The following is a 25,370-nucleotide window of genomic DNA, read 5'->3' as shown; positions in this document are numbered from 1 at the left end:
CTACCTATTCTAAAATTTGAATTGTGAAATTATAAAATGTGATTGATTGAGTGACTTTTTGTATAAATTTTTTGTTATTTTGATGTTCAATTTGTTAAAAGAGTGTAATAAGCTCAAAAAATGCTCAATCTTATATCGTTATGCTGTCAAAATTTTTTGAGAATTTTAGTTTTGCCCTTAAATAGAAAGAATATGACCATTGTTAAAGTTGTTTTATGGTCTAGAAGGATTGAGTTTAATTATGTTTTATTACACCATGTAATTTTACTCCTTTTATCTTCAATTATGGATGGTAAAGTTATGTCTTAAATTAAGGTACAGTTAAGGCTCATGGATGATTTATTATGAAAACCTATTTTGTCCTCTAACTTGAGTAGATTTGCATGTATTTTTTTTCCATCAATTTAATGAGTTGGACATTTTAGAACTATAATATGTGAACCAAACTTAATCACAATAAAGTTGGCTATTTGACTGCAGTCGTGTTGTTCAACCCTCAAAATAAAACTAAATTAACTCTAATTGAATATAGGGCCAACCTAGGTCATATCCCAAGGAGAAGTTTCTAACTCTAAGTCAAATAAACTAGGTGAATAGATTAACCATTGATTGAAATTTATTAACTAATTGCCTAATGAAATTAAGTGCAAACTAAACTTAAAAGTGTAGCGGTTGCCTTTTTTTATTAAAGTAGGAACTCTAAGGTGTTGTTAATGGAAGAATCTTAGTCTCTAATTAATTATGGAAACTCACTCAACCTTTCTTCCTTAGCTGGAAAAAGTGTTTACTTAAGACAACTATCTCAAGTAATTTAGCTTAACTAATTCAATTCCTTGAGTGCTCATAACAAGCCCTTAAGTTGTCTCACTAGCTTAGCTTTGAAATTAACCGAGTGTCTAATTAAATTTCACTCCCTAATAGCTATGGTTCATAGGTAACTCAAGCATAAAACTATACACTTAGGGTATGGCTCCATGAACTTGATGAATTGAGCTTCAATTCTTCTTTTAAATGATAGGGATGTTATCAGCCATAGTACAAAAAAAGAATGGTAGAAGATTTGCGTGGATTTAATAGTGAAATGAGGGAGAAATTAGGCTAGAAGTTGCTAGAGGTGTAGAAAGAAAGAGGAGAAAATGAAAACACTATGAACTAGAGAAGAAAAAGTGGAAGATAAAATGAATGGCTTATTGATTTGAATTGAGAGTATGTGGCGTGAATAATTAGAGTTTTACCTTAGCGAAAACATCAATTAAAAATTAGGAAAAGAAATTAAAAAGGAAATGGGAGCGTTGTTACACTTGTAAGGTGGTATCCTCTTATTGGCTTATAGGTGATTCTAATGTTTGTGTAATTTCCTATTTGTCATCTACATTATTTAAGTTGATTTTGTAAAGTCTCATCTCAATTTAAACTTTACAATTTCCAATCACACAATCAACAAACAACAATCACATATTATCAGAGTAATAGCCCTTTATTTGTTTTTAAAATCATAGGTTCCTAACTTCTTAAAACATAGATTCAAATAAGAGGGCTAGTAGAAGCACAAATACATTCATAAGACTCAACAAGACAGAACATCTTAACCTTAAAAAATAGCCATGCACTGCAGCTTATATCACATACATTGAGACATGTGGTACAGAGCAACGTGCTCTATTTTTATCTGTGTCATATGCCATAGTAGCCACATCATGTGCCACGGCACATATGACAACAATTTCCACCACACGCCATTTCAACATCTAACATCCAATTGTAGTGTTTCAAGCGTACACACAAAACTTGCACATATACTAGCTAATAGAATGAGTTTAGACTCAATCTGACAGTCCAATCTAAAATTAGACAACTGGGTGTAAAAAGCCACTTTTCTTTTAAAAACTTGACCTTAAGTTTTCAATTCTCATTCCTTATTCTATTAGACCACTTCGAGTCTTGAACTAAGTCCAAAAGGACTAAATACACTTGATTGATACTACTAAGCACATATATCATGTCATTTACTCAAATTGACCTTTCAATGCCACATTACATACTTGTGGACTTATATGAGGCACAACACATAAACATATATATACAACTATACTTGTTTCACTTTCAACCCTCTAACTCTTACATATTAGGCTCTGCCTCATCATATGAAATGATCTCTTCATTTTTTTATTGCTTTTCCTCTTTTTTAGGCTCAACTCTATTAATTGCTTCTTCTTTAAAACCTCATGGCCTCCTCTTCTTTTTCTACCAATAGCTTGGGAATCTTAGGAACATCAAGCTTGAGTGGAGAGAAACTCATAGATTTGGCCTTAATGATATTAGTACCTACAACACAAGAAGATATACCCTTCTCAAGCATTTCAAGATCAAGCATAAGGGACATTTCAAAATTATCAAATGAATTATGAGAAGAAGTAGTTGCATCATTCAAACATGCATCAACATCTAAGCAATTTTGGCACACAAAAGTATCAATGTAAGAGCAAGAGACATAAGTAGTAGCAAGTATAGATTCATTAGTAAGTGAAGGAAATGCATAGCATTTGATAGCCTCATCAAGTAAAGTATCAATGGCATTTACATCAAGTAAGGAATAATCCTCAAAAGGCCTCTTTATTGCCTCATGGATATTAAAATTGATTTGATCATCCCTACATTTTAAAATCAAAGTACCCTTATCCATGTCAATTAAGGTGCAGGGCTGTTCTAATGAAAGGTCTACCCAATATAAGAATGTCATCCCCACACCTTGTTTAGACAAGTCCAACACATAAAAATCAACTAGGAAAAGCAATTCTTTCATATGTTATGTTTGGTGAATGTTTGATTTAATGCTTGAGTTACATAGTTTTGTACTTGAGTTACCTAAGAACCATGGCTGTTGGGGAGTGAAATTTAATTAGACACTTGGTTAGTTTCAAAGCTAAGCTAGTGAGAAAACTTAAGGGCTTGTTATAAGCACTTATAAAATTGAATTAGTGAAGCTGAGTTGCTTGAGATAGTTGTCTTAAGTAAATACTTTTTTCTAGCCAAGGAAGAAAAGTTGAGTGAGTTTCCATAATCAATTAAAGACTAGAATTCTTTCATTAATAACACCCTAGGGTTTTTACTTTAATAGAAAAGCCAACCACGACACTCTTAGGTTTAGTTTGCACTTAATTCTATTAGGTAATTAGTTAACAAACTTCAATTAATGCTTAATCTATTCACTTAGTTTACTTGACTTAGAGTTAGAACTTCCTCCTTGAGAGAAAACCTAGGGTTGGCCTTATATTACATTAGGGTTAGCTTTAATTAATTTTGAGGGTTGAGCATCATGATCGCATCAAAATTTGGTTCCATTGTTAGGGAGGCTAATTTTAACTCTTAGGATAGTTTTCTTGGAGCTTAATTTGCAATTTGTTTTTTTAGAAAAAAATTTCAAAAAATCATAAACATTTGTGTTTTGAGTTTCTGTAAGTGTGTTTCTGTGTTTTATGTGCTTTTGGTCATTCTTGGAAAAAAGTAAAAAAAACAATTAGTGCATTTTTGTTTTTCCTAGTGTAGTGTTTGATGATGCTTTGTTTTCATTATTTCTAGGCTGATTTCAAAAATTTACTAGGAATGAGTCTGGAATAGTTTGGAACTAAAATTTCATTCATTTGAAATCTATATATCTTAACTGCATTTCAAAAGTGGTTTCATCAATTTTGGACATGGCAATTGATTTGTGCACATTTTACAATCATACAAGGTACAAGGAGCCTTTTTAGAGGATTCCAAAACCAAGTAGCAACTTTTAGCAGGCATAATTTTCACACCGAGTGTCCAAATGGAGTGATTCAATCCTCATTTTGTTTCTTACTATCTTAGATTTATTTTCTTAGTTGATCATTTTTCTTAATTCTGCCTTTATCCTACTGGAAAGTTTGTTGGAAAATCATAAGGTTATCTAAATGAAACCCTATTTTTCCATAACTATGGACCGAATTTTGAAAACTTTTAGGAATGACTGAGAAATAATTTTAATCTAAAATTTTTATATGATTTTCCTGTGTATCTATTTTATCTCTCATAAAAGTTTTAGGGGAATTTCTTGTGTGGAGTAGCTACTAAGAAATATGCAATTTCATTGTCTCTAGAGAGCAAGCCGCAGAGTTTCCAGAACAAGCAAAGAGTCTTCAAATGAGCATTTCTAACCCTTTCTCCTGTACTTTTTAGTGATTTTCATTTTTTTTTGTGGTTAATTATTTATTGTTAAGTTTTAAAAAAAGAGAGAGAAAAAAATTTCTTTGCTTTTGTAGTTTAGTTTTGTTAACTTTTGTTTTTTATGTCTAGAGCCACTTAGGGTGCATTTTTTCTTTCTTTTATAAGTCTTGCATTGTGTTGTTTGTCCTACTCTTGGTTGAGTTCTTTGGTTTATGACTTGTGCAAATCCTAAAACATTTGTTCAGGTAGACCTTAGGATTGAAAAAATTCTTTGGAAACTCAAGAGGTCACAACCTCAAATTGATAATCATCTAGTGGTCAATTCATCAATGAAAAGGGTAGATCTACTTGTAGGTCAAGGTAATGGTTAAGGCAATGGCCAAGGGTTGGGAAATAATAATGGTAACAATAGAAATATGGATCACAACTTGCATAATGATGTACACATCAATAGAGAATTTGTAGAGATGCATAATCCTCAAGGTGAGAGATCCATTAGGCAATTGACTTTCCTTAATTGGAATGATAATCCTTATGGGTTGTACATGGCTCTTAATGTGAACATATTTGAACTTAAACCTTCATTGATTAATATGTTGCCTAAATTCCATAGATTATCAAGTGAGGATTGCTGTGGATTATTACATGCTCTCTTTCTTTTGTGTGATAATATCAAACCCATAAATTTGAATGTTGATGATATGCAAGCAAAAGATTTTGTCTTCTCTCTTCCTAACTAAAGAGTGGTATTTTAATTATCCCTCCCACATTAGATTTTTTACTTTGGCTAAACTTAGAAGATTGTTTTTAAAAAATTTCTTTCCGTCTTCTAAAGTTACAAATTTAAGGAAATAAATTTATAGGATTGAACAAGGTTTTGATGAATCCTTTATGAATATTGGACAAGGTTCCAAGAGTTACTTGCAAAGTGCCCTTACCATCAAATTCCTAATGAGAACCTTGTATAATATTTTTTTGAAGGACTTTGTGAAAAAGATAAGGTTTTCATGAATATTTCTAATGAGGGAGCTTTAATTGATTTAACGCCTATCAAGGCTTGGGAGTTGATAGAAAAGGTAGCAACCAATTGTGCTCAATATGGCACAAGAGATAGGAAGGTGAATTCCATTTCAATCACATTGGATGATAACCAACTAGACATTTTGGCCTTGAAGATGGGTAAGATGTTAAGTTCAAAATGTGAGCAATGTAAGTGCTTCTTCTCAAGCTCTAGTTCCTTACACATGCACTTTTTATGATTCCCTTATGCATGTTGAGTCTAATTATCCTATTAAGTTTGAGCATGTTCAAGTTAATGCTATGTTTAATGAGAGAGGGAAACAAGGAAACTAAGGGAACTTTGCAAATACTTATAATTCTTCTTGGAAAAATCACCCCAATTTTTCCTACGCCAACTCAAGTGGAACTTTACAAGAGAGCCAACTAAGGGGACCATTCCTTAATGCTCAAAGCCAAGACATGCAACCTCACTTTTAAGGTGGTAATTATAATTCTCATCCATAAAAGGGTAATGCTTTCAACTCCAACTTCAATTCTAACTCCAATTTTGATAGGTAAATTCGTATTGAAAAATTTTGTTGTGGTCGTGTTGCTTAATCCTTAAAATTAACTAAAGCTAACCCTAATGTAATATAGGGCTAACCTTAGATCTTCTCTCATGGACGAGGTTCTAACTCTGAGTCAAATAAACTAGGTGAATAAATTAACTATTGATTAAAGTTTGTTAACTAATTACTTAATGAAATTAAGTGTAAACTAAACCTAAGGGTGTGGTAGTTGGCATTCCTATTAAAGCAGGAACCTAGGATGTTATTAATGGAAGAATGCTAGTCTCTAATTGATTATGGTAGCTCACTCAACCTTTCTTCCTTAGCTGGAAAAAAAAAATTTACTTAAGACAACTATCTCAAGCAACCTAGCATTATTAATTCAATTCCTTAAGTGCTCATAACAAGCCCTTAAGTTGTCTCACTAGCTTAGCTTTGAAATTAACCAAGAGTCTAACTAAATTTCGCTCCCCAACAACCATGGTTCATAGGTAACTCAAGAATAAAACTATGCAACTCAAGCATTCAATCAAACATTCACCAAACATAACATAAGCAAGGTTAATGCAAGACTAAAAATCACTTGAAAAATCACATTGACATGATATTACTCCAAGTGGCTAAAATTCCAAGAGCTATAGGGAATGAAAATTAATTCAAAAATTATGTTCCTATACAACCAATTATCACAAATTATGAAACTAATTCAAATTGAACTATAATCAAACATAATCATAATATTTAAATGAAATTGAAACAAGATGAAGAAATAATTGAGCTTAGCTAGGTGAAGACTTCAAAAATCCTCTTTGATCAACTCTTCCCTAGGATTCCATGAAGAATCTAGCTAGAAAATATCAAGAATACTTTTCTTCCTCCATGAACACATGTTGGTCATAGAATATGATCCATGCTTCTTAATGATTTGAGCTTCAAATTTCCTTTTAGATAATTATGTTATGGTCAACCATGGTAAGGGAAGAGAATGATGGAAGATTTGAGTAAATTTGATGGTGAAAAGAGGGAGATATAGGTGCTGGATGAAAATTCTAGTGTAGAGAGAAGGAAGAGAAAATGAAGAACACTATAAACTGAAGAGAGAATGTGGAAGATGAATGAGATGGTAAATGAATTTGAATATGTGAGGTAAATGGCATGAAAATTGTGTTTCTCCATCAGCTGAAGCTAATTAAAATAATAGGAAAAGCAATCAAAAAGAAAATGGTAGCCTTGTCATACTTGCAAGGTGGCATCCTCCTATTGGTTTATAGATAATTCCAATATATGTGTAATTTCTCATATGTCATACATATTATTTAAGCTGATTTAATCCATTAAATAAGGCAAAAAAACATCTAAACATCTAAGCTAGTCATGCCCCAAAACCTCTTTTGTGATGTTATAATTCATTTTTATTATTTACTTGCATTTTGCCACATATTTGGGAATTGATTTTAATTAGAAAATGCAAATATTATCCATATGCTTTAAATTTTGATCTTGTGTGTCACATTTATTTGTGTAGAGATGTATCCTTGGATTTAGCACATGAGGACCATTGGATTGAAATACTAGATGAGTCAAGAGGAAAGAAAATGTGAGTTTTGGGATGAAAGCATAAGCTTTACATGGTCTCGCACATATTGTACCACACTTTGATTCAACTCACTCTTTCTCTTAATTTCCTATTATCTTTAGCTTTATTTAATACAAATTCTAGCCTATTTTACTATGAATTTTCATCCATTTTACCAAAATAAATAATAAATTCACCTTATCACATTTTTCATCCATTCACTTAATACTAAAGTTGGGCTTATTTACCCTAGACTTGAATCAAACCACCCTAATTAATTTCATTTTTAGCTTTCATTCTACCTCCATTTAGCTTTTTTTTTTACAGCCACCTTTCTCCATTCTCTCTCCATTGTTCTTCATGTTCTTCATCTCCATCTTGCCTTCTCTCTTCTATAATTCATGTTCCAACCATCAAAATCCTAATCCAACTCTACCATTCTTCTTCCTCATCTCACATATCAAACCCTGGTGCTTTATTTCCTTGTTTGGCTTTAAAATCCTCAAGTTGTTCATGATTATGGTTCAACCATGGTGGAAGGATTATGCTCAAGTAGATTCCAAGATGACTAGAGGTTAAATTTTCAAGGAGTGCTAGGAAGGAAAGATGCTAGAGGAGAGTTGAAGTACCTCAAGAAAGCTGAAAGCAAAGTCTCAACTCAACCTAGGCTTTACCATCCCCAATCACACAATCAACAATATACGAACAATAAAATATTACAGTAATAGCCTTTTATTTGCTTTCAAATCACCGGATCCTAACTTTTTAAAACATATATTCAAATATGAGGGTTAGCGAAAGTGCAAACACAGTCAAATGATGAACTTTTGGCGTGCGCTATTTTCACATTCGATGTTCGATTGGAGTGATTCAAGTGATACATGAAGCTCATAACATATACTAACTAATGGAACAAGTTTAGACCCGATCTGACAGTTCAATCTAAAATTGGACACCTAGGGTGCAAAAATTCACTTTTTCTTTCAACAACTTACACCTTAAGTGCTCAATTCTCATTCCTTATCTTATTAGACTACTTCGAGCCTTGAACCAAGTCTAAAAGAACCAAATACACCTGATTGACACCTCATACCACAAATATCACATCATTTGCCCATTTTATCCTCTCAAAGCCACATTACACAATTGTAGGCTTATATGAGGAATACACACATATAACACATATACACAAATATAATTAGATTTGTTCCACTTTGAATCCTCTAACGCTTATATATGAGGCTCCACCTCACCATATGGTCAGGAATCACATCATACTCGACTCTTCTAAATGGGGCTTTGCCTCACCATTTGCATCAAGTTCTGATATAATAGCACAATCACAATCAATATATAATCATCACATCAATTCACCTATATACAAGTGGAACAAGTTACATAACAACATATACTTGCTTGTTTCACATTTAGGCCTACCTATGTACTCTTCACTAGGGACCCTTGATATAATGCAACACCATATATATTCAAACAAGTTTTCAGAACACAATTCACTTTCTCATATTCACATACACTTACGGGTCTTAATTGGCAACTTAACTCTATCAACACATTATACATTCATTTACACTAATGGTAGTCATACTATTACTAAGTAAAGCTACTCATTCCTTGCTTCCTTTCCCGACCTTCTTGCGCTCTCTTCACTTGTGTTTAAAAGTAGCAGAGTGAGACATATGTCTCAGTAACTTGGATGTAACCTTAATTACTAATTAGTAAGTAAAATTATAAACAAGCGATAAGAAGTATGTATATAAGTAAAAATAATATCATATGTATATTTATTCTCATTAATCTCGTTATGCTCATGCAAGGCATTTCTAGTTCTGCCTAGCGGAGTAATCTCCACGATCGGACTAGGACTTCCAATCACAAGAAGTAGGGCCTACCATACCGTTGCTCAGATTAAGTAATCATCTTCATGTGTGGGTGTTCTCCTAGGTCTATTATGGTGGAGTTAAACTCTACGGTCTGGAGCATCAGGACTTCTTAACCTTATACAAAATAAGACCCCTAACCTTAGTCTATGGTAACCTCGTAGATCATTAAATGTCGAAGGTTCATCATGGCGGAGTCAAGCTCTATACTCATGATCATTAAGACTTCCTGGACCTCCTCATGGTAGGGTCGTATCCCCTTACCATAATCTAGGGTATTCTCATAGATATGATATGCATATCAATGTATATGTCACCTCAAATTCATTTCAATAAATTTTCACACACCTGCATACATATACTTTCACAGTGCTGCTACTCTATCAGTTCACAACACAATGCACGTAGTTATATTAAAATATTTGCAAATAATTTCACAGACAAACAAGTAAAAAAGTTAATCCATTGCCTTTAGCTCTTATTACTAAGGGTTAATAACCACACTAAGCTCTTAGGGGCGTAAATTCTCATGAGTGACTTCATAGGAGCTTAATCTACATAACACTGAGTCCTTTAGTCAAATTTCAACACTTTTTTACAAGCATTGATTTAGCTAAACCAGATCCCTTAACACATAAAATGGTTTAATTGAACCCTTTTGAATTCACTTATTTATTATATAGCTGTTAGCCCTATAGACTACTCAAACAACTATAACAATCTCCCAACACATTATTCAGCCTAAAACTTACTATTAACCTAACTTTTAGGCTATTTTGAGCTTAAACTCTCAAAGCTCAACCATTCAACTCTATACTAGTTACAAAATTTTAGTTCTGTATTCGATACCCGTTTTAATCCTTTCTTTTATATTACAATACCTTAGAAATTCATAATTCAATTTCTCAACTAGCGAAATTTAATAAAAAAGGGTAAAATTGAAGCTTGGGATTATGCAATACTTATCCAGTAAATTATTAATTGAACCAAACTGCCAAGCTCTAAATATTGCTTGCCCTAACAGCATTGGACTCGTCTTCCTCTCCAAATACATTTCCAACCTTTTTTCTTCTGATTTCATGAGCTGATCATGTCAACTTTGAATGATCCCTAGACGATGTGCTGTGGCGCACATAGCTTTTGCTACGACGAATGACACAATGAATTCAATCTTATTTTTTCTCACGCATTATAGCCTGAATTGTCTTTCCACCCTTCAATCCTATCAATTTAACACCCAAACAATATAAAACATCAACTCAACACCCAAACTATAATCAATCTACTAATTACTAATTTATCCCTAATTAGCAACTACTTCTTAAGATTGAAATTCAAGATGTTACAATTTTCTCCTCCTTTAAAGGAATTTTTTATCAAAATTCAAACACAAATATAAACTCATATCAGGGGAACAAGTGAGGATACTGCTTCCCCATACTCTCCTTTGTCTCTAACACCACATCACTAAGAGCCATTCCTCACCAAAACACCTTAACTAATTGGATGTTTGGTTATGAAATTGCTTTTCTTTGACATCCACTATCCATTTCGGTTCAGTTCGATATGCAAGATTCTCTTGAAATTCTACTTTTTCTAGCTTGATCATATATGACAGATCTAGTTAATATTTCTTCAACTGTGATACATGAAATATGTCATGTATTTTGAATAAAGGTAGAGGTAAAGCGATACTATACGCTATTTGACCTACTCTACTCATAATCTGATATGGTCCTATATAACAAGGTGTTAGTTTCTTGGCCCTCATAGACCTATCAATACCAATTAATGGCAAAACTCTCTTATACAATTCTCCCCTACTTTAAAGGAATTTTGTCATTGAAATTCAAACACAACTATAAAATCCCCTTAGGGGAACAAATAAGGGTACTGCTACCTCATTCTCTCCTCCATCTCCCACATCACATCACCAAAAGCCATTCCTTGCCAAAATACCTTAACCGATTAGATAGTCTTATTATGCAACTACTTTTCTTTAACATCCACTATCTATTCCGGTTCAATTCAATATGGAAGATTCTCTTAAAATTCTACTTCTTCTGGTTTGATCACATGTGACTGATTCGGTTGATACTTCTTCAATTGTGATACATGAAACATGTCATGTATTTCGAATAAAGGTAGAGGTAAAGCGATGCTATATGCTACAGGACCTACTCTACTTAGAATCTAATATGGTCCCATATAATGAGGTTTTAGTTTCTTGGCCCTTATAGACCTATCAATACCAGTTAATGGTGAAACTATAAGAAACACATGACCTCCCACTTCAAATTCTAATGGTTGACATTGCTTATCAACATAACTCTTCTGACGGCTCAGGCTGTAACCTCTTCTTATGTCCACTTAATCTAGGGGAAGATTACAGCGTTACTACATCATTCATAACCATCAATAAACAAATGTTTTATTTGAAAAGCTTCAGCTAAAGACTTGTTTCACAAAATAATCAAATAATACTACTCATTAGAGAATATGCATTCACCTCGACTATTGCCTACCTTAAAACCATAAAAACTAGGTTAGAAATAGGTTTGTGTGCCACGACATACAGTACTGCATCGCGACATGTGGCAGAGTCACACGCTTAACCTTTTTGTGCCATGTGCCATGGCATGTGTCACCATACGCCATGGCACGCCTGTCCAATTTTTTGCTATCATTTTGACAACAAAAACGATAAACTTCCAGCATGTGCTATTTTCACATGCAATATCCAATCAAAGTAATTCAAGCGCCTACACATAGCTTAACTCATATGCTAACTAATGAGATAGGTTTAGATATGATGTAGTGGTTTGATCAAACTTTGGATACCCATGTGCAAAAAAGTCACCTTTTCTAAAAAAAATTGCACACCCAAGCATTCAAATCGATCCCTTTCTATCATTAGACCACATTACGCCTTAAATCAAGTCCAAAAAAATATAATACACTTGATTGACCATAATTTAACATAATCATACTCATATATCAAAATTTGACCCTTCTACGGCCAATTTTCACAATTTCACAATTTTATACACTTTACCATTTCTTGGCATAACTTAGGCCCACTTGGCCTTTTCTAATCACATTCATATACTTTCATATTCACAATACAATCTTGCCCCAAATTACTTATTTTATCATAATTTGTCTCTTGAGCTCAAGATTTACCAACACAAACATACTCAATCATAGCCCCTTGATTCATTTAAACATATATACACACAATCAAGCTAGATTTCATAAAATCTCAATTTAATTATGTATGCAACCCTTTGGCAACTCATTCACATATAAATACATAAAATCTTGGTTCAGGTCATTACATAAACTCAAGGTACATGGCTTTACAACTCAAGCTGGTTCAGACTCTCTTCCCCTTCCCTGATCACTTCCCAGTCCTACAAACAAGTAACCATGAGGGTAAGATAAAAATCTCAATAACAGAATAACTCACTCCTATTGACTATCACATGCAACAATATGGAAGTAAAACATATTATATCATTCAAATGTCATTAAAATAATATGTATACCACATATCTCATTTTATTCTCAACTTTTCATCAATCACATAGGATCCCATACCATCTCATAACATATCTCAACATATCACATAGCCTGCTAGCATGATCACTATCAACTGAACCTCTAAACCATCCTGACACAAAACTATAGGCTCACTTTAGACTAATGTACACTCTCATTAGCCTTGAGCTCACCTATAGTGGTAGAATCACCTGACTAAAGATGTTCTAACACACAATATGGATATGATTTCCCCCGGTACACACAATGAGATGTCATTGACTCTAACACCGAATCATAAAGTCACTAAGGAGTCTCTCATCTCTAACACCATACCTCAATAGGCACTAAGGAGATCTTCTCCAACACGGCACTTCAATAGGTACTAAGGAGAATTGTTTCTAACATCGCACCCTATTGGGTACAATGGAAACCATCCTATATGGTCTTTATCATCTCCTCCACTCTGGTAAACTCCCACCCCTATGATCATGCTTTTCCAAACCATTCAAGGTTCTCATTTACCATTTTATTCATTTCTCAAACATAACATATATACATATATCTTATATTCCATTTGAAAATAAAAGCCATTTTACACAAAAATCACACAATGCTATAAAACATGCTCGGTTTAAAACTATTTTATCCATTATATAGTATACTAACATACAGTTAGACTAAACAGTCAAATAAAGGAAGTTATTCAATTACATCAACCCTTTTGTCAAAAGAAAGGTTACCCATGGATTTTAATAACCTCTATAGCCTATCCAAAGCTTCCTTCTTCTTCTCACACATCCAATATGCCAATCTAAACACATTTAGCACATTTTAGTCATTTGGTTCATTTTGACCAAAAAATTATTTCTACTACTTAAGGCTATATTTATCCATAAACTCTTTTCTATTAATCCATTCTAGGTCCATTACTACCTAATTACTACTTTACATCACCTTAACTGGTCTTATTTTACTCAATTCATATTTTTGCCTTAAAATTCTCTCTTTAAGGTCAAATTGAGCATACAAGTTCAAAGCTCTACTGTTCAGCTTTAAACCAATCACAAAGCTCTAATTTAACTTTTAAAAACTTTTTTATTACTACTGGGCAAGAATCAAACCCCTCAAATTCCATCGGTTCAATTTCCCTATAACCTATTTTTAGAGAAGTTTGTGTAGAATGAAAGATAAGAGTTATACGTAGCTTATCTAACAAGTTATTGATTCAAATCACCTTCTAATGACTTGAAATGGCTTGACTTAACTTCCCATCCCTTTACCTCTCCTCTCTCGTGTGTTTCTCAAATTTTTACTTTTAAAAATCACTAAATTTCACGACTTAAGAAATGATTTTCTAGTCCATGTGTCACGGCATGTGGCATAATGAGATTTATTCTCACCATGCACACTTGCTTTGACCTAAAACACACTCTTCTTGCTTGTATCTGTTCATACAACACACAAATAAGTCAAATCATCAAGTAATCATCTGAATCTCTAATCTTATACTAATTACCATCCTCCCCCGATTCACCTCTAAACTCAGGATGTTACACATGGTAGTAAGATATTTTTATGAAATAACCCTAATCTTCTTGATGGTCTCATCTATAATATCAAGACCAATCACACTTTTCTTATTGAGCTTAACCCTAAACAAGGGTGATCTACACTTTCTTTCGCATAATGCCTTATATAATGTCATCTGAATACTTGAGTAAAAGCTGTTGTTATAGGCAAACTTAGCTAAATGTAATGGCTATCTCAGCTACCTTTTCATTCAAGAGCACACAATCATAGCATGTCTTCCAGAATCTGTATTGTGTGATCAATTTATGGATTATAAGAGGTACTAAACTTTAACTCAATACCCATTTCTCTCTGTATTGCTCCCCAAAACCTCAAAGTAAATCAGGGATCTCGATCTGGTACTATGTCCTTAGGTACACCATACAGTCTTATCACCTCTCACGTATACTTCTACATACTTTTCTATATTATAAGTGGTCTTAACTGGCAAGAAGTACACTAACTTTGTTAATTGATCCATAATAACCCACATAGGGTCATATCCTGCTTGAGTTCTCAGTAGACCAAACACCAAGTCCATTAAAATATTATCCCACTTCCACTAGGAAATCTCTAGAGGTTGTAACATACCAACCAGTCTTTGACGCTTGATCTTCACTTTTTGACATGTGAGATACCAGCTCAAAAACTTGGTAACACCCCTCTTTATACCTTCTTACCACTAATGCTTCTTCATGTCATGGTACATCTTAGTTATACTAGGATGCATTGTATATCTGCTCCAGTGAGCTTCTTCCAACAATCTCCTTTTAATCTCCTCATCTACAGATATATAAATTTGATCTTTATATAGGATGAACCCATTATCACTGAACTAAAATAAAGTAGTATAACCTTCTTCTATATCCTCTCATACACTTGATAAAACTTATCTTTTAACTGAGGTTCCCATATTTCTTTCCAAAGCTTATTAGAAATCATAGTTGAATGAATCATATTTAGAGTATAATCTGATGCCTCAAGCTATAATTCTAGCAAAGACAACAATAATTGGTGTTCTTGAACCATCAATCTAGCCACATGTAATGATTTTTGACATAAAGCATCAACCACAACATTGGCTTTCCCTGGATAGTACTTAAACTCAAAATTGTAGTCTTTTAGGAATTCCATCCATTGCCTTTGCCTCATATTAAGCTCTTTTTGATCCATAAGATATTTTAAACTCTTGTGATCACTGTGCATGTTAAAATTTACACCATAGAGATAATGTTGCTAAATCTTGAGAGGAAAAACCACAACTGCTAACTTTAGGTCATGTTTTAGATAGCTCTCCTCATGAGGTCGCAACTGTCTAGACACATATGCCACTACTCGGTCTTATTGTATCAATATGCTTCCTAGACCTTTTAAAGAAGCGTCTGTGTAAATCTTATATGGTAACTGTGGATCGAGAATAATCAACACTGGCACCCAGGTTATTTTTTCCTTAAGGTTTATAAAAGCAGATTCACATCCTTCATCCCAAATGAAAGGTTGATCGTTCCTTATCAATCAAGTCAAATGAATAGCAATCTATGAAAATCCCTGAATGAATCTTTAATAATAGCTTGCTAAGCCCAAAAAACTCCATACCTTAGTTACTAAACTCAGTCATTCCCATTACAATACTACATCCACCTTATGAGGATCTATTGAAATACCCTCAGCTAACACCACATTTTCAAGAAATCTTACCTCCTATAGCCAAAATTCATAGTTGCTTAACTTAGCATACAAGCAATTATCTCTCAGAATCATTAACACGGTCCTTAAATGCCTTGCTTGCTCTTCCTCATTCTTAGAGTATATCAATATGTCATATAGAAACATGACAACAAACTAATTTGAGAAAGGATGGAATATACAGTTTATGTAGTCCATAAAAATCACAGGCATATTTGTCAACTTGAACGGTATCACTAAAAACTCAAAGTGACCATGTTGAGTATGAAATGTTGTCTTAGGTACATTCTCAACATTCACTCTTAACTGATAATACCCAGATTGCAAATCAATTTTAGAAAACATCGAAGCTCCTACTAGTTGATCAAGCAAGTCGTCTATTATTGGGAATGAGTACTTATTCTTTACTATCACCTTGTTCAGTTGCTTGTAGTCGATACATAATCGCAAGTTGCCATCCTTTTTTTTACATACAAGACTAGTGAACCCTATGGTGACATACTAAGGTATATAAAGCCTATTTTAATCAACTCTTCTAGCTGCTTCTTAAGCTTTACCAATTTTAAAGAAGCCATTTTATATAGAGCTTTTGAAATAGGCTCGATACTAAGCCAAATCAATAGAGAATTTCACTTTCTATTCGGGTGGCAAACCTATTACTGTATTTACAAACACTTCAAGAAACTCATTCATTACTTGAATTTCACTAACACTGCCATTGCTATTGCCTTCCAATGTAAAGAAAGCTGTATAGGCCCGATAGCCCTTAGACACTAACCTTTCAACTTGCACTACTGACAACAATCTTGGTTGATTGGTAGTTATTGTGGAAATCACAGTTGGCGTCATATGAACTGGTAGTAACACCATCTTTCTAGTACAATCCAAGGTAGCATTATTCCATACCAATCAGTCCATTCCAATAATCACATCTAATCCTTGCATAGGAATTAATATCAGATCTATCATAAAAGTTTTGCTCTCAAAGCACAACTTAACCCTTTTACCCACTTTATTAGTCTTATCTAGTAATCCAAGGGGTATAGACATCTTAACAACATAAGGTAACTCATGCATAGGCAAATCTAACTTCTCCATACAATCATGTATCACAAATGAATGAGTAGCTCTTAAGACAAATAAAGCTTCAACTCTTTGCTCGTAGATAGAAATTGTACCTATAATCAGATTTAATTCTATCTAAGCCTTCTCTTAGTAAATAGTATACACTTGACCTGGCATGATCAGTCACTGCTCAGAAGCTCCCCCTCGATTCTTAGGCAAATCCTTCATAAAATAGCCTATGCCACTATAGAAGTAGCATACCCAATGCCTTCCAAGATGATTTTGCCCACAAATCACACACATAAGTGAGTGTGCAGTGCTCACACGAGATATAAGGGCAGTAGTGATCTGACTCAATTGATGTAAAGCTCTAGAATCTCTAGCCCCACTAAACCTCTAGCCTTGGCCAATCACTCCTCAAGAATGTGATCCTCTACTGAACATTCTCCTACCTAAGAATCCAAAACCACTGGCACCAAAACTACCTCTCTTTGATACCCTACTAATTGGGCTAATGGAGTAGAAAACCTTCCATGATTGTCTTTTCTCTTCTCAACATTTGCCTCCTAACCTCATCTTACAGTATACGAAGCTAGTTGCAAGTTTCCTCATATATAGCCTTTCCCAATAAGGCAATTTGCCTTCTTTACTTAGGTCTCATCTTCTCAATCAATTGCTTGGCTCTCTATTTATTGTCATCTTTATCATGTGAGTAAGTCATGAACTTGGAAAGTTAGTTGAACTTCCACGTAAATGACTCCTCATCCATGTCTGCCTGCTGAAAAGTATAAAATTCTACTTCTTTTTCATCTCTGAACAATGATAGGAAATTAGTCGCTTATCCTCAAAATTATACTAAAGCTAACCCTAATGCAATATAGGGCCAACCCTAGGTCATCTCCCAAGGAATGGTTTTAAGTCTAATTGAAAGTTATCTAGTGAAATAAATCAACCAAAGTTTGTAGGAATTTAGTTATCTAGCTAATTATCTAAACTAATTACCTAATATGCAAGTAATTAAAATGCTAGTGAAAGTGAGTGAAATGAACTTCCCTTTTTACAATAATGGAACCCTAGAGATTAGTTGATTTTGGACTCATTATCTTCTCATGATTAGGCTAAGTTTAGCTTCCCTTTCCTCTTGACTAAAGCTGTCATGACTTAAGAAAATTATCCTAAGCCAATTAACCTAATTAGCTAACCTCCCTAGGTCTTAGATTAAAGTCCCTAGTTTAATTAACCAATTGGTGAAGACATTAGCCAAGTGATTCACTCAAAATCCTCTCTCAACAGCCATGGTCAAACACATAAATTGAGCAACCACAAGATTATGTCAAGCTACTCAACAACACAAGCATTAACACCACAAGATTATGCAATATTAACACAAGAAATTCACTAATTGAAAAACACAAGATTATGTGCCAAACAAAGAGTGGCAAAATTCAGTCATGGCTGTCCAAGGAAGAAATTAAATGAAACAATCCTCTCTCTTTACATCAACATCAAATTCAAATTAGAATTTATAAGCTAAGATGATTAAACCCTAGATTAAGGAATCTAACCATCTAGTAAAAAGAGAAGAGGATAGGAAACAAAAGAACTTAGCCAATTTGAAGCTCAAGACTCATCCTCCATCTTCATCTCTCTAGGATTCCACAAAGAAACTTAGCCAATCTTCATCTTCAAGAACCCTAGTGATTGCTTGTGAAGGCCAAACTCCATAGCTCTTGAATGATGAAAATGAGCTTCAATCCTTGTGAAAATGGAAGGGATGGAATGAAAATGAAGAAAGGAGAAGAATGGTATGAGTTTTGTGGAGGTTTGGTGGCTGAAAATGGAGGTTAGGGTGCTGGAAAATGAAGAACAAAAGAGAGAAAATGAAGAACACTATGAACAAGAGAGAGAGAATGTGGAAGATGAATGAGATATGTGTTGGATCCCATTTGAGACTTAAAATGGCGTGCTCCTTGGTGTCTCCCATCAGCTGAAGCTTAATTAAAATAAGGAAAAAGAAATTAAAATGTAAATGGGAGCCTTGTCACACTTGCAAGGCGGCAACTTCCTATTGGTTTGTAGATGATTCCAATGTGTGCCTAATTTCCCATGTGTCATCCACATCATTTTAGCTGATCTAATCCCTCAAAATAATCATAATTCACGTGCAAACCATCAGCCATTGTCCTCAAGGAGTGTTGACCTCAATTGCCCAATTGATGCACAAGTCACATGCCACCTATGTCACATAAATCACATAATTCAATTAAATAGCATATGATATAATAAAATCTAATTCATGTCCAGAATTAAATTCATAATTAGAAGGGAGAATTTATTAAATTAACCAAGTTTTAGGCTGCACAAAATTATATAAAAATTTTCACACAAAGGCAAACCAAAAACTAGGACAAACTAAGACACTCAAGAAAGTGTTGACTTTTTTATTTAATTACTCCCAAACTAAAATGAATTTTAAAAATATAATTTCACCATTCATCAACTGGACATAAAATGCACTTTGTCAATTTTTCTTGTACATTTTCTCAAAAGTTCATTTTTTGGACCAAAATGCCCCTAGTGCACTGATATTAGAAACTTAGGCAAAGTTCCAAATCTAATGCAATGTGTGCACTTGAAGGTGATAAATCATTAATAAAATGGTCCTAATTGACAAATAAAAGTGGGTAACAAATGTGTTCTATCAAACATCACAAGGAAGTGGTAATTAAAGAATCTCTCTCTAAACTGCTCCTAGTTGAGCTGACTACCACCAAAGTATCTCACCAAATGCCATCAATGCTTGGCATTCTCAATCAGTTGTACTATGGCTAATACTAACTTTTGCTCAGATGAATACGAAGTAACCTAAAAAATGGTCTCTATTCTCTCTATCCAGTTCCCTACATCTCCTTCTCTCACATTACCATTGAATGTTAGCGAATTTAACTATGAAAAAGTCCTCCAAACTTGGTCTATAGGGATTTCCTGATCTTCCTTACCAATTATTAGACTACTCCCTAAAGCATGGGAGGTTGCTAGTCTACTAAATTATATCTCAGTTTTTACTCTCTCTTGAGCCTCAAGCCTTACCTCTTGCTTTGGCCTCAGCTTCTCGTGATCCTTATTATAGTTCAGGGCTATCACGATCGGCTAGACTTCTCTAAATGTCTAATATCACTTCTAGTATGCGTGCCATAATAGGGTCATTACCCTAAGGTTATTTTGATGGCACCTTCAGTTCTTGTACATCTTGGACATACTGAGCTGTATGTGTCGTGGAACTCTACTACATCCTTTCATAACTACTATTGAATAATTGTAGCTTAATGTTCCTTTCTCCCCTCTTTTAGAGCAAAGGTAGAAAAAGTCAGTGAACAGGTGTTAGAGGTCGAAAAAGAGTAATGAATGTATAGTAGTTCCCAATTAACGTAATGCAGTGCATAAATAGACCAAAACTAAAGAAGACTGATACTAAACTATAAATTCCTAGCTCAAACCAGGCTTTACATCCCCAATCACACAATCAACAACATAAGAATGATAAAATATCAGAGTAATGGCCCTTTATTTATTTTTAAATTGTGGGATCCCGACTTCTTACAACATATATTCAAATAAGAGGCTAGTGAAAGCACAAATGCAATAAAATAACTCAAAAAGACATAACATTCTTAACCCTAAAAATGGGCCATGTACCACAGCTTATACCATATATGCTACAGTATCTAGTACATAGTGACCTACTCTATTTTTGTTTGTGTCATGCACTGTGGTGTGAGATGCCATGTGTCGCAGTATGCTAGTCTAAATTTTTTTGCTGTCATTTGATAGTAAAAAAAAAGGAACTTCTAGTGTATGCCATTTTCACATTCAACGTCCGATTAGAGTGATTCAAGTACCCATATGAAAATCACAACATATACTAGCTAATGGAATAAGTTTAGACCTGATCTGATGGTTCGATCTTAAATTAAATATCTAGATGTAAAAAGTTACTTTTTCTTTCAAAAACTTACACCCTAAGTGATCAATTCTCATTTCTTATCCCATTAGACCACTACGGGCCTTAAACCAAGTCTAAAAGGATCATATACACCTAATTAATACCTCGTACCATAAATATCATATCATTTTCCCATTTTGACCTCTTAAAGCCATATTATACAATTGTGGGCTTATATGAGGAATACACACATATAACATATATTCACATATACAATTAAACTTGTTCCACTTTTAACCCTCCAACTCTTACATATGGGGCTCTGCCTTACCATATGATCGGGAATCACATCATACTCGACTCTTCCAAATGGGGCTCCACCTCACCATTTGTGTCAAGTTCTAATATAATAGCACAATCACAATCAACACATAATCATCACATCAATTCACCTCTATACAAGTGGAACAAGTTACATAACAACATATATTTACTTATTTCACATTTAGGCCTACCGATATACTCTTCACTGGGGCACCTTCAACATAATGTAACACCACATATATACAAACAAGTTTTCACAACAAAATTCACTTTCTCATATTCACATATACTTACACATCTTATTTGGAAACTTAACTCTATTAACACATTATACATTCATTTATACTAATGGTAGTCATACCACTACTAAGCGAAGCTACTCTTTCCTCGCTTCCTTTCTCAACCTTCTTGGGCTCTCTTCACCTATGTTCAAAAGTAGTGGAGTGAGACATATGTCCCAATCACTCAGAGGTAACCCCAATTATCGATTAGTAAGCAAAATCATGAACAAGAGATAAAGTAGCATGTATATTAGTAAAAATAATATCATATGCATATACAGAAATTAATTCTCATCAATCTCATTATGCTCATGCAATGCATTTGTAGTTCTACCTAGTGGAGTAATCTTTATGATCAAATCAAGATTTTAGTCATAAAGAATAGGGCTCAGCATACCATTGCTCAAATCGATTAATCCTCTTCATCTATGGGTGGTCTCTTAAATCCATCATGACAGAGTTAAATTCTATAATCATGGTCATCAGGACTTCCTAACCTTATACAAAGTAAGACCACGACCCCTTACCCTAGTCTAAGGTAACCTTATGGATCATTTAATATCCTAGGTTTGTCATGGTAGAGTAAAACTTTATGCTCTGGATCATCAGGATTCTTCTCATAGGTCCGTCTTAGTAGAGTAAAGCTCTACACTTTGGATTTTATAATAGTCAATTCACATAAGCAATTTTCCTGAAATTTTTATGAGACATACAAGAGATATACAGCAAAATGATATAAAAATTTCAGATTGAAAATCCTTCCTAATCATTCCCAAAATTTTTCACAATTTGGTCCACAGTTTTAGAGAAACAAGATTTCATTGAGAAGACCTTCAAAGCTTATAACAAACTTTCAAGCAGGAAAATGGAAAAAATTAAGGAAAATGATAAACACAAGAAACAATGATAATACAATAAGGAGAAAGATAAGACTGGAATCAGGCAATTTGGACACATAAGGAGGGAGATATGCTAATTCAAATTTGCAAAAGGGTTTTGGGAATCCTCCATAAAGGCTCCCTAAACTGTGTTAGTTTGTAAAAATTCCACAGGCACTTCTGACATCCAAAATTAACCAAGCCAATTTCAAAATAAAGAAAAGAGATAGAACTTTCAAATGCAACAAATTTCAAATCAAAATACCTCCAGACTCGTTCCCAATTGATTTTTAAATTTTTGATAGAGACACTAAAAATAGAGTATTTTTAGCTCTATACTAACCCAACAAAAATTGCATTAAATTTTTTTTCTTTTTTCAAAATAGAAAAAAAAAACACAAAACTCACAAACACACTAGGAAAAACAAAGAATGTAAATTTTTATATTTTTTCTCAAAATTTTCTAAAATCACTAAAAATATAAATTAAGCACTAAATAACCCTAAATCAAACCTAAATACATTCCCCGGCAATGGTGCCAGAATTTTGATCGAAATGAGTCACTTTATCCTTAAAATTAAACTAAAGATAACCCTAACACAATATAAGGCCAACCCTAGGTCATCTCCCAATGAATGGTTTTAGCTTAATCAAAGGTTACCTAATGCAATAAATCACTCAAAGTTGGAAGTTTGATTACCTAATTAGCAAGTGATTAAAATGCTAACTAAAGTGAGTGAAATGAACTTTCCTTTTTCAAAAGGGTGAAACCCTAGAGATTAGTTGAATTTGGACTTATTATCTTCTTATGATTAGGCTAAGTTAAGCTTCCCTTTCCTCTTAACTAAAGCTATCTTAATTTAAGAAAACTATCCTAAGCTAGTTAACCTAATTAGCTAGGTTCCTTAGGTTTTAGATTAAAGTCCCTAGTTCAATTAACTAGTTGGTGAAAATATTAGCCAAGTGAATCACTCAAATTCTCCTCTTAAATGTCATGGCCAAGGTAATAAAGTGAGCAACTACAAGATTATGTCAAGCTACTCAACAACACAAGCATTAACATCACAAGATTATGAAACATCAATAATGTAATTCACTAATTGAAAAATATAAAACTATATACTAAACATGAAGTGGCCAAAATACCAAGGCAGCAAAAGAAAGAAATTAACCAACACAATCCTCTTCTCTTTGCATCAAGATCAAATTCAAATGAGAATTTACAAGCTAAGATGATCAAACTCTAGACTAAGGCATATAATCATCTAGTAAAAGAGAAGAGAATAGGAAACAAAAGAAACTTAACCAACCTCTTTATCTTCAAGAACCCTAAGAGAAGCAACACTCAGTTGAAATCTATGGAAGCTTGGATGAAGAAATTAAGCTTAGATCCTTATGAGAATGGAAGGGATAGGATGAGCAAGGAGAGATATGAAGAATGGTGCTTGTTTTATGGAGTTTTGGTGTCTGGAAGTAGAGGTATGGGTGCTAGAAAAATGAAGAAAGTAGAGAGAAGGTGGAGAAAATGAAGAACAAGATGAATTAAAGAGAGAAAATGGAAGGGATGAGTGAAATATGTGTGTTGAATCTAAAGTTATGATGAATGGGACCTACTCTAAGTGTTTTCCCATTAGATAAAGCTCCATTAAAAAATAAGAAAATAAAATAAATGGAAAATGGGAGCCTTGTCACACTTACAAGGTGGCATCATCCTATTAGCTTGTACATGATTCCAATGTTTGTCTAATTTTTCATATGTCATTCACATTTTTTAGGATGATTTAATCCCTTAAATGAAGCATAAAAAAACGTCCAAAGCATCATCTTTGACCTCAAGGAGTGTTGACTTTAATTACTCAATTGATGCACAAATCATATGCCACTTATATCACATAAATCACATAATTCAATTAAATAACATGTGACATAATAAAATATAATTAAAGTCCATAATTAAATTCATAATTATAAGGGAGAATTTATTAAAATAACCAAGTTCTAGATTGCATAAAATTATATAAAAATTTTCACACAAAGGCAAACCGAAAACTAGGTTAAACTAATAAATTTAAGAAAATATTGACTTTTTTATTTAAATACTCCCTATAAAATCTTGAATTTCTTAATCTTAAGTTTAGAGGTTAATCGAGGGTGAAGTGAAAGTTAGTGTGAGATTAGAGATTTAGATAATTAAGTAGTATTTTAACTTGTTTGTGTGTTGTATGAACAGATATAGGTAAGAGGAGTGTGTTTCGAGTCAAACCAAGTGCACATGGTGAGAATAAATCTCACTATGCTATGTGCTGTGGTGTATGGACTAGAAAATAACTTCTTAAGTCATGAAATTGGGTGATTTTTAGAAGTAAAAATCTAATAAACACAGGAGAAAGGAGAGATGAAGGGCTGAGAAGCTAAGTCAAGCTATTTTGAAGTGGTGGAAGGTGATTAGGATTGATAACTTGTTAGGTAAGCTATGTATAACTCTTACCTTTCATTCTATAAAAATTTATCTGAAAATAAGTCATAGAAAAATTGAATTGGTGGAATTTGAAGGGTTTGATTCTTGCTCAATGGTAAAGTTAGGGAAAAAATTTTAGAGCTAAACAATAGAGCTTTGAACCTGTTGGCTCAATTTTAGCCTTTAGAGAGAGAAAGTTAGGGCAAAAATTTTATTTCAGTAAATAAGACTGGTTGAGGTGATGTAAAGTAGTAGTTGGATAGTTATGGACTTAGAATGGATAAGTGAAAAAGAGTTTATGTATGAATATAGCCTTAAGTAGTGAAAATGAGTTTTTGGTCAAAATAGACTAAATGACTAAAGTGTGCCAAAAATGTTCAGATTGACATATTG

This window comes from Prosopis cineraria, unplaced genomic scaffold (assembly GCF_029017545.1).
Source record: "Prosopis cineraria cultivar Desert tree isolate PC_DT_omini unplaced genomic scaffold, ASM2901754v1 PC11, whole genome shotgun sequence".
Taxonomy (NCBI): Eukaryota; Viridiplantae; Streptophyta; class Magnoliopsida; order Fabales; family Fabaceae; genus Prosopis; species Prosopis cineraria.
The sequence above is the reverse complement of the archived record's forward strand: the minus strand, read 5'-3'. Positions refer to the sequence as shown.